Here is a 12,990-nt window from a genome sequence, read left to right on the forward strand (position 1 = left end):
ATATATAGTGGCAGTTATAAACTGACATCCACACACATATACAAGAATAGAAATTATTTTGATTCATTACAACAATTACAGGTAGTTTAGGAAAAAGGAATTATTGCGATTATTGTTAAGTGAGTTATTATTGAAGTGATGAGCATGAATGCCCATTAAAATATGACAAATATCTTAAGAATGAGAATAATTGTGAAGGCAAAAAGTATTCTGTAATGACTATTTTAGATGCTTTAAATGTAAGAAATCTTATGAAAATCATAATCCATCTGCGTGTAAAATATTATGGAAATGTTATGGAATGTAATATATGTAAAATATTATGGAAAGAATTTTAAATAGAAAGAAAAGGAAACCTGAGAAGTATAGTGAGAGAAGGAGTAAAAATTGTCGTTTGGTTTGATTATATCAACGTCCCGTTTGAAGCAACATTAGGGCTATTTTGGGACGGTCCTCGTAATTTTGAACCGCGGTCAGATGACGAGGACGATACCAGATTTTCAATATATAAGAACGTTGGAATTGGAATACGAAATCCGATGCATTATTTCGAGATTATGTTTTCGAAAAAAACAGGTGATAAATGATCTGAAAATTTCAAAACTGAAGAAGAATATAGACAATGTGTAAAAGAGAAATTAAAATACAAAATTAGGGAAAATTGGACAAAGAAAAAATACACAACAAACAGAATATGTAAAGGAATTAGAAGACTTTTATAGAAATATATTAAAAGATAATATTAAAGATTTGAATATGATATTCATAAATGATGATTGTATAGAAATGAATTATAAAATGAAAGACGAAAATGTTAAAAAATTTTTATACAAATATCTCTATAGCTGCATTTACAATTAGTTCTGCTAGAATAAAAATATATAAAATGATGAATAATTTAGGTCATAAAGTATTTTATTCAGATACTGATAACATTATTTAAATCAATGATAAAACTAATAAAGCAGAAACAGGTTTATGTTAGGTAAATATATAAAAGCATGGATATTTCCAGCTAGTAAAGATAATGCTTATTTAATAAATTATGTTAAAGTTAGAGAAAAAATAAAAAGATTCAAAATGACTTATGAAACTAAGCTCTGTTTTGAAGAAAAAATGCAAATAATAACAGGCGAAACAGATTATAAAAATGTAGAAATAAATCAAATTCAAATATAAAAGGATAGAAATATCAAGATAAATAAAACAAATAAGATACATGCTTGATTTTGGTAAAACAAGAATTTTAGATAATTTTGATATTGTACCTTTAGTTTATTAACTTATAAAAATTGGATATTAATTTATAAAAACTTTGCATTTATAAAAATTAATTTTGGATATTAATTAAAAAAAATGAAATGAAATAAATACAGTCTTTCTGAGATCATAGGATTAAAGTTTGTGATAATTATCACGATACTGATGTAGTTGCTTTAGTTAGTTCAAGCAAAGATTTAAATACTATTCATCATCTATACATTAGAGATTTTGATTTACTTAATAATTTTGAAGTATTTAGATATATTAGAGGGCATTACTGAAAATGATGAAACTGTTCAAAATGCAAAACAAATTATTTACAATGAAGAAGACTTTGAGAAATGATAACCTAAAATATTCTTAAAATTTATGCTCTAATAAATGAAAAGCTCAATGTTCTGTGATTCTTCAAAACTAAAAAATTCAATGAATTTGAAATTAATAGGGAATATCCATGAAATATGATGTCAAAAATAATTATCCAGTTAACTGATGAACAATTTTACTATTTTTCGACCTCACTAATGGAATAATGAAAAAGAAATTAAACAGCTCAATAAATTATCTGGATTAAAATTAATATATAAAGAAGAAATGACTGTGGGAAAAGAAATGGAGCTAATTAATTTGAATTTATTTTTATAAAAATACACTTTTTTCCAGTGAACCTCCAATGTTTTTAGATCTTAAAAATCTTCAAAAAAAATTTTTTAACTTTATAAACCTTAAAAAGTTTTACAAACTTTATTGTACTCTAAATCTTAAAATAGTTCGAGTATAAAATAGTGTATGGCAGGATTTATAGGACGCAAAAATTTCTGGTATTTGTCATGAAAAATGATGTTAATTAATTTCAATATTATTTTTTAAATACCAAAGCATATAAAAATAATGGAAGAAAGCATTTGCAGTTTTCACATGTTTCAGCTTAAAAAATAAATGCTTTAAAATGAAAACATGAAAAAACTAAATAAATCTTTTTTCATGATTTTTAAATGCGTTTTTTATATGTTTTTGGTTTCAAAAATATGAAATGAAGCATTTTTTATTATAAAGACCTGAAATTTTAGTGCCCAATAACTGCTGCCATATATTACAATCATGCAATCAATATATAATCCTTAAAGCTGTAAAAAAACTATTATTTTTAATAAAAATACAAAATAAGAAAAAAGAAACTCATAAAAATACACTACATGTTTAAATAATAAGTTGAAATGTTGAAAGTGTACATATAAAGAAGTGTAAATATAACAGAATAACTAAAATACTAATTTATTTTATTAAGGAATTGTGTTTTAAACTACTTTTGAAAAATACAATGTTGGTGTGTTAGAAGAGAGGTATAACTAAAAAAAAAAAAAAAAAAAAAAAAAAAAAAAAATTATTTTCTAATTATTCTGTTAATATTAATATTGTTCTAATATTCTGTTAAAAAGTTATTTAATTAGTTATTTGGTATTCTTGCAACTTCCTACAATTTTACAATTTTTGGCAATCCAATTTGAAAATTTGCAATGCACAACTATCATAAATGCTTTCAGTGACATAACAATGATAAGAAACAAAATAACAATTTATAAAAACAACAGAATTATTACTAAAATAATATAAATAGTATATAATAAAATAATTATATATATGCGCCTAACTATCGCATAACTGTCTATCAACTATTCAAGAACATATGGTGTTCGAGAAAAAAATATAACATATTAAGCATGAATTACTTATCAAATTAATATAGAAGAACCTTAAATTCACATCAAAATCATTTTGATACAAACCGTCAAAAATCATACTGTAAACTGCATTTATGGTACGAAATTTAATTTACAGTTCCAAATTCGATTTCAAGCATTTTTCACGATTATGGTTGACCTGAATACTTCTTTCCTAAACTAGAAGCTGATGACACAGTTGAAGTGCTTCCCTTTCAGATGTTTTTTTTTCAGGGGACCAAACACATGAAAATCGCAGGGCGACATGTCCGGGCTGTAGGGCGGATGGCCGAGCTGCTCCCACTTGAAGTTGGCCAGCTCCGCATGTGCAATCCTGGAGACGTGTGGACGGGCATTATCAGGGAGTGGAACCACACCCTCTGTGAGTAGCCCCGGTCTTTAGTTCTTGATGGACCTGAGTAGTCTTCGGAATGTCTTACAGTACACATCGGAGTTAATGGTTCTTCTGTGCTCGAGGAATTCAACAAGTAGCGGACCTTGGACGTCAATTGGACGGCGTTCTTTATAAGAACCTCTGCTCTCTCCTGCGCAGCTCCGATTTACGCCGGAAACTCCAATCGCATCCCTAGATGTCTCGCTATGTTCTCCCATAGCGGCATAGACAAATATGTTAACGGTTATGTTGCTACGACGTTTCGTACCTTTTTATTTGAATACCCCTTGTATGGACAAAGTTCTTTCTGAAGCAATAAAAAAAATACCAAAGCTATTGGCATTTATTTATAAGTGATAATATAATATTCAAGACAAATATGTCAACTATACTTCTATAGGAAAAACAGCAATTATTATCAGGGGTGGTGCCAGAGACAGGGGAGCTATCTCTCCTCTTACGGGATAGCATGCCTTCCCATTGGAGAAATAAGAATATATCATGTCGAAGAAATTTTCTTTGACAAGAAATTTTTGCGAATTTCACCTTATTGAGAATTTTTTATTATTTTACCAGATACATTATGAAATTTAACCATGGTTGCCAACATTTTTGGAATCGCAAGATATTGTTGCTTTAGATCAACTGTACAGCAGCAAATCCCAAGATTTAAAAATCGATCTGAAATCCATCACAAGTTTGCAAGGAAGCAAGATGCATCTAAACCGAAAATATACAACAGCAAATAGTATTGCAAATTCTTTCTAATGAAATCTAACAAGTTTACCCATTGGAGTTATGTCTGTTTTGCAGTATTAAATTTATAATTTAAAAGCCCCTTTTTTTGTAATGTGCATACCATTGTATAAATGGAGACATAAAACTACACTATCTATTCGTAAATATTTAAACTCTTTTCACACATTTAAATAAATCACAGGTGATTTAATTTTGTTACATCTAAAACCTTTGTGATGAATGTAATAAATGTTTAAATGCAATTTTTAAAAAGTCGTTGACGTACACAGTGGCGGATTTCCGCACAGGCGTTGGAGGCGGTCGTCTCGTGATTTGAGACCTGAGGGGGTCTCAAAATCGATATCGTAGTACTGAATTATCAGTAATTTTTTTCCTTACTAAAAAAAAAAAAAAAGGAAAAAAAAAGTATTCAATGAAAATGTAGAGTCGAACCAAACAAAGGAGGAAATAACTATGAATGAAAAAAACAAAAAATAAATAAATAATTTCAAAAGTAGTGGTATTCGGAAAATTTCTAAGATATAAAAAACTACAAAATATTGGACCCCCCCCCCCCAAATATCAAAACCCAATATCAAAATTTTGCAATTATAGCAAAATTATATGATTTGAATATTATTAACAACTGTGGGAAATATGACATACCAGGACGATCTAAATGCTTTTTTTTTCAAAAACAAATGAGCAATTTTTACCAAATTGAATCATTGCAAATTTTATTTATTTAATTTAATAAACTTTCTTTAAATCAAAAAAAAATTCTTGATTTACAAGGATAGTGTACTCGAATGCATTATAATTAAAATGAACTTTCTGTCAAATTTCCGAATATTTCTCTTAGAATTTATTTATTTCAAATTTGTTTGCAAATCCATAACCCCCCCCCCTCCACTTATTTACCAATTTTTTACCAAATTGAATCATTGCAAATTGCATCATTGAGCAATTTTTACCAAATTGAATCATTGCAAATTTTATTTATTTAATTTAATAAACTTTCTTTAAATCAAAAAAAAATTTCTTGATTTACAAGGATAGTGTACTCGAATGCATTATAATTAAAATGAACTTTCTGTCAAATTTCCGAATATTTCTCTCAGAATTTATTTATTTCAAATTTGTTTGCAAATCCCTAAAATTCCCCCCCCTTCACTTATTTACCAATTTTTTACCAAATTGGATCATTGCAAATTGAATCATTGAGCAATTTTTACCAAATTGAATCATTGCAAATTTTATTTATTTAATTTAATAAACTTTCTTTAAATCAAAAAAAAATTTCTTGATTTACAAGGATAGTGTACTCGAATGCATTATAATTAAAATGAACTTTCTGTCAAATTTCCGAATATTTCTCTCAGAATTTATTTATTTCAAATTTGTTTGCAAATCCATAAAATCCCCCCCCCTCCACTTTTTTTTTCATTTCGTTGGCCAATTAAGTCACAAGTCAACAATTCTCAGTTAACATAAGATAAAGGGGAGAGGGAGAAAAGCCACCTTTTACAAGAAATGTCAATGCCATTCCCTAAACCGACAAAAGGGTGTGACATTAACCTCACCCTTGACCTTAGGCAGAGGGAATGACATTATTTTGTAGAAATTTCAGTGCATTTTCGTTTTATATCGGCTATATTTCCAAAGCGTGTTATTCTCATGAGATTTTCTTTTCGTTGGGTTTTTGAAGAGACCAGCTTCTGTACACATTTTTAAATTGTAGTGATAAACAAATGCAGTCTTTAAAACTTAAATGCACAATTTTTCTCAGCTATTACAAATATTTATTTACTGCCATTTTTGAATGTTTCAGTGAGAATTCATTCTATAGTTTTCTGTATGTGTCAATTAAAAAAAAACTGAACGTAATTTATAACAAAAATACAAAACCAAATGATAATTTTAATTTTGTGGCTTGCCATTTTTTAATAATTTAATATTTTTATGTGAAAGAAAACATTTTTTAATTTTTATTTACAATATTTCCCTACTAAATAAAGGATATATAAATATTCGAATTCTCACAGGTGAAATTTTCTGAAAACACACTAAAAAAAAAAAGAAACTCGAGACATTATTCTTAGGATTTATTTCCTGTATAGGGGGGGGGGTCAATTAAAAATACGTTTCGTGCTATAGCTTTCATCAAAATACATATTACGAAAAAAGTTGCGGATATTTTATCAAATCATGTGAATGGTATCAATAGAGGAAGAAGTACTATTGGTGAAGTTTTTATTAAAGAGAACTCAGTTATGGGAATACTAACATTTATTAGAGCCAAAAAAATTGACAATTAAAGTCACTGATTTTACCTTTTCTCTGTTGCACTATTTTTTAATTCGTTAGTTTTTTTCTCTCATAGTAGATTATGAAATTTTTTACTTCCTCCGTCTTTTTTCTGCAAATAATATTTAGATTCAGGGGGAAAAAACTTGACAAGTGCTTAAGTCTAGCGAATTACATTTAAACGATGAAACATCTTAATTCTAGAAATTTTAAAGTATTAGTTTCTTTAAATGTAGATACATGTTATAATCAATGCATTGTGAGTAACAAGTTTATCTTAAGTATCACGCGTTAATATTTACAATATTCAAATTGTAGATAATGTCGGAAAATTTAAGAACTGTCACAGTCTTATGATTTAATGCAAACAGTTCATTCCACGAAGGGGGAGAAAAAATGTATTTTTTTTTTCGTCGAAAATATGCTTTTTACTTTTGTAGGCATTCAACATTTTGAAAGCATGTTGTCGAATGTTTCAGAAAATTCGACGTTTACTAGGTGAAAATCACAAAAATATAGAGAGTCCGACAACTAATGAAAACGGAAAAAAAAAATTAATAAAAAATAGCAAATAGAGTTTCAAATATGAATTTCTTTTAAGTGAAAGCACATTCTTAAATTTTTTTCTTTCATGTAAGTAACATACGGATTTGATGATTTAGGGGGTCGTAAATTACGGAAAACAAAAAAGTAGTTTAGAATCCTTAACTGCAAAAATATTAAAAGAAAAAAAAAAGCCTCAAAATGTAAGGAATTTTATATTTTATAATTTGATATAAGCGTGTACTGTGAAAACTGGGGGGTTTTAAAGATATCCAAGAAAAACTAAAATGGAAACCAGGAAACATCGCTCCAACATCAATACCGATGTTCGCAGAGAGCATTGTCGAATTCGAAAAATAAATTCAGAGCAAGGATAATAGGCATTAAGTAGATAAAATGTTACCATAAAACATACAGTCGCAGTAACGGTTTTCAATGAAAATTCCACACTGGATGCTTGATGCCACACAGAAAGCTGCGCGCTTTTCTGCTAGAGTTTTATTCTTAGATGAAGCTTGCTTTACGAGAGTAGGAGTCTTCAACGCGCACAAAGCGCATATTTGGTTATTCGAAAATCCCAACATCACTATATCATCGAACGTGCAACACAAGCTTAATATTAACATCTGGGCAGGTCATCTACTGGGACCGTATCTTCTGCCCGAACGCCTCAGCGGCAAAAAGTACCTTTTTTTCTTCCAGCACCTTTCCTCCGAATTCAATACAGGGAACACCTACAATTGTAATCCAGAACATTTGGTTGATGTATGATGGAGCACCAGCACGTTTTAGTTGCATTCGTGAAATCTGACTTGTTGTTTGCGAATGACGTTTAACGACCATCTATTCTGCAATGCTCATTAAAGAATATTTGTGGCGCAGCATGACCAGATATGGCTCTTGCGCCAAAAAAAAAAAAAAAAAAAAAAAAAAAAAAAAAAACCCAAAACAACAACAACAAAATTAATGAATATTTGCTGGCTACCTTTATTTTTCTCGAACACATGAAAAATTTACATACGAGAAGCCTTCTTCTCGATTACCTTGTTCCCAATTCCTCGCATTCACAGGGCCATTCTCTTCGCCAGGCTGATTGTCTTTCCGACGTCTGTTTTTGTGATTTTCACTGAATAAATGTTACCTGTGACCCTATGCTTTCTTGTAATCTTTCATCTACTTAATACCTATTATCCTTACTCTGAATTTACCTTCCAAATTTGACAAGGCTCTCTGCGAGCATCGGTACTGATGTTGCAGTGATGTTTCCATGTTCCAATTTTAGTTTGTCTTGAATATCTTTAAAACTCCCCAGTTTTCACATTACACACTTATATCAAACTATAGAATATAAAATTCCTTACATTATCAAGCTTTTATTTTTCTTCAAGTTTTAATATTTTTGCTTTCAAGTTTTAATATTTTTGCTTTCAAGTTTTAATATTTTTGCTTTCAAGTTTTAATATTTTTAGGTTCTAAACTACTTTTTCGTTTTCAGTCATTTACGACCCTCTATATCAGGGATGGCGAACCAGTGGCACGCGTGCCATTGATGGCACGCAACACAATATTTTGGGCACACCACCAATCAAAACGGTTTGCATTTTAGTTCAAAATAACGAAGTTCACTAGTGATCGGTCGCGGTGGGCGGGGCCCATATTCCCAATCCCTACCTATTTCTTGTATGGAAGAAAATCGGGCAATACCATTGGTTCGTGCATTCTGCAAAGAAAGTGGGACATCATTATGTGCAAACTTCGAAGTAGTTTCAGTTCGTATTGCTAGGATTGTACTTAGAAATTTCCGAAGAACAAATTTGCCTTAATGCTTTGTTGTGTGATTTTTTATCCCCCCCCCCGCCTCTCTCTTTTTAACCTTTTATTACCGTCTAAATCAATTTGTCTTAGCATATTCGTATGAATAACAGTCAAGAATTCCCGTCCTAATTTTGAAACTGAAATTGTTGGAAACAATGAAATAGTTTCCATTAGCTGCAATTTAAAATCCATGGATGGTATCAACGAATGAGTGAAATAATGTGGAAATTCAGCAAATACTAAGTGGAACAATAGAAAATTATGTCCTTCAAAAAAAATTATTTACTGGTAAGTTAAGGCTTTCAAAATTGATGTTTTTTAAAGATGTATGCCAACATTTCAATGAATTGAACTTAAAGCTTCGAGGCACAAATAAAATAATTATCGTCATGATGGATCTCATTCGCGATTTTGACGCTAAACTGCATGTTTTCAGAAACGATATTATTACAAGAGACTACAAGTACTTCCCAAACGTGAAAAAAAATATCAAAGATTCAGATTACATGAAAAACCAGATGGAGAAAAAGTTATTGAATAATTTATTTCCATGATAGATTCTTCAATCAAGGAATTTCCAGCGATATTTTCTTAATTTAAAGAGTTATCGAAAACGCTCAAGTTTATTATCTATCCCGATGTGACTCCATTTGATAAACTAAACTTGTCCCAATTCGATTGGTTGGGAATTGAAGAATTTGAAATGCAACTGATTGATTTCCAGTCTAGTTTAATATGAATTCAAAAATTTATTGAAAAAAGGAAAAAGTTAGAATTGATTGAAATAGAAATATTTACAAGCAATATAAATAAAAATGACAATAACAAAATTTTGAAAACATGGAATTCGATTCCAAACAAATTTAACTGTTTGAAGAAACTGGCTCATGTTATTTTAACTACCCATGCATGTGAGTCATTATTTTCAGAGATGAATAATATTAAAGACTCGCTTAGAAACCGTTTGGCAGATGATGCCAATTCAGCATGCATCCTGCTAAAAGTAACATCTTAACATATTATAATCTTACCTAATATAAGTCATTTGTCATCTAATCTGCAACAATAGAAGTCACACTCATGTTACTTTAATTTGAATTACACGTATAACTAAAATATTTACTACTATATAGTGCAAGATATATTTTTTCGTATTAAATGAAGAGTTTTGAGTTGTTAGTATTTAGTTTTATTATCTTCCTAATAATCACAAATCAAAATTATTTGACTTCACGTCTATAGCTCATTGAGCGATTCTTTAGAAAAAAATGGCACGTTATATCTGGAAAGGTTCGCCACCCCTGCCCTATATCATCAAATCCGCATGTTACCAGTATGGGAAAAAAAAAACTTTAAAAAATGTGCTTTTATTTAAAAGATAATTCATAGTTGAAACACCATTTGTTATTTTTTTATTAAATTTTTACATTTTCCAACAGTTTTCCGACTCTCTATATTTTTGTGATTTTCACCTACTAAACGTCGTTTGGGACCCTATCTTATATGTTGATTCTTTAACCCCTTGATACCTACTATCATCCCTCTGAATTTGTCGATCGAATTCGGCACCACCCTGTATATATATATATTTCATCTTCCTAAGTAAAGTGTGAACAAAATCTTTTTAACAATGCTCAAAGGCATTAGCAGATGAGGTACCGTGAGCGATTTCTCCTTTCTACACTCAAACGCATTTGGTCTGGTAATTTGACAATGCCTCCACATCTATGAAAAAGGAGGTTAAAGTAGGCTGACCCTCATAAATTTATGTCCGAGAAAAATGCAGTTGTCTTTATATCACAGCTATCCCTTCAAATCCCATTGGTCAAAAAAGGAGCAAGAACAAAGATTTTTTTATTTTTTTTTCAGTCGAAGTAGTTGCGAGACGTTGAAAAATACTGCAACAAATTGTACACTTAAAACTGCTTTAAAAGAATTCTGATTTTATTACGATTTGTTGTATTAAATATATATTTATAAACTATATTTTAGCTATTTCTAAGAACAGCAAGCATAAACTATTAATAAATTCTCATGATAAAATAAAAAGAGCATTCATTTTATCTGACTGTCGTAAAATTTATAATAAGAAATAGAGGTTCAGTTTTAGTTGAATTTCAACGCAGTTTTCTCTTTATGGCGAGATATTTTATAACAATTTTGATTGCTAGAAGTAACAGGATTTTACTCTTTCCTACATTGCCATTAAAACAATGACTTTGGTTTTGGAATAAATCAGAGAAATATTTATTCATTAATCATATATTTTATACGCATGAGTTAATGCGTATAAAATATATGATTAACGAATTTCTTTTTGTAATAAATTCCAATGAGTCCTTTAAAAACAATTATTTTACAAAAATTATTGATTAATTTAGTAACCAGAGCAGAATAGATTGCTAATAAGACAATAATAGTCATAAATTGGCTTGAAATGTTGTGCTTTTCAGTTATATTATTTAAAATTTTGCAAGTGAAAGCTTTGTTAGCTTATCTAAAATTTCCAAATCTTGAAATATTTGCCATTTTCTATATTTATATCTTCTATATTATGTGGTATTAAAGTTATAGTCCAAACAACATGTCGATGCTAGTTTTCCTCTGTAAACTATAATTTTAATCAGTTTCAAATGTTTTAATTTTTAATCCTTTTGAATTAGCAGCTGTAGATCTTGCCATAACCATGTAAGCAGATTAATCAAATGTTAAAGTAATACTTTCAATATTTCTATATTGCTTCAATCATGGATCTTTATAAAAATGTATGAAATCTCTTTTACATTCTTTTTTTTTTAATTTTTTATCATTTAAAAAAAATTTTGCTTCATGATTTAGTCTTTATCAATCTTTAAAAGTGTTCATATACAGGTAAAGTATAGATTTCTTTTCTATTTTTGATGGAAGAATTCGTTATGTAATGAAAAGCGGTAAAACTTGGACCGGTGTATTTATATTACAGAAATACTTGATAATTAGGAGATAAAGGCAAAGGGGGAAAAATGCCTGTAGTATGGAAGATCTTGTATGTAGATGAAGGCGAAAACTAAGTGCCATCACAAAATTGTCAGATATGCTATGTCTAGAATTTTCGTGGCATTTTGAATCGTATTGTAAAGTTTACTCAATATCTGGTTAATTTTCCACAAAAAAAAAAAAAAAAAAAAATAGAGAGAGAGAGAGAGAGAGAGAAAACCAACACTGAAATTAAGAAGCTGCTCAAACATTTAAAGAACATTGTTCATAGAATATCGAATATGAATTTGCTAATGAAATGGTACATTTTAAATTCTACACTTCAAAACTTTTCGAAAGGAACGAAGAAAAAATAATACTAGCAAAGAATTCGTATAAGCTGATTTATGGTAATATGGTACAATCAACTTCCTAGAATGCAATGGCTGTGTTGAAAATTTACAACTGTTTAAAGGTCAGAAATGCAAGTAGCTTCACGAAACTAAAGCTGTTGAAAAACTGTTATAGTTCATCGCTAATTCAAGAATGCCTGAACTTTCTAGCTATCATGGCCAATGAATATGATATATGAAAAAATTTGATTTCCAAGAGAGTTTAAAAGGATATGCATAAAACAAATTGAGGTAAGTTACAACATGAGATTGTGCATAGTATAATAATAAGACATAAATATAAAATATGGTTTGTTTTATAATTCTATCACATAATATTGTTTTTTATTTCAAAAATATCAAATTGTATAAGTAAAGAGTGTTCAAATAATGTTAACAAGTTTTGGCACCTTTTTACTAAATAACATATTTCGATTTTGGCACTTTTACTAAAATAAAATATTTCAATTTATTCTAATATTTTTTTTGCTTAAAAATTCCTAATGCTTTTTTTTTTAAATTTTAATTCAGTCAGCAATTTTAAATAATTAATTTAGTCCATTAAATAATTTTATTATTTTTGATAATAATAAATTTATTAACTGTATTTTAAACTTTAATATTAATTAATTAAAGTAAGATAAAAAATACTAAATTAATTATTTTAATATGCATTTTCACTAAAAAAATTAAGATACAGATATACAGTTGAATGCAAAATACCATTCAGTTCATGGGACAAAGAACACTGGCACAGTTTATTCCAGTACGAACGGAATATAAATAGGAATATTTTCCCTGAACAGTTCTTGGTTTATAATAAAACTCGTAATAGTTAATGAAAAAATTGGGGATTTATGGA

The sequence above is a fragment of the Argiope bruennichi genome, chromosome X1 (assembly GCF_947563725.1).
Source record: "Argiope bruennichi chromosome X1, qqArgBrue1.1, whole genome shotgun sequence".
Classification (NCBI taxonomy): Eukaryota; Metazoa; Arthropoda; class Arachnida; order Araneae; family Araneidae; genus Argiope; species Argiope bruennichi.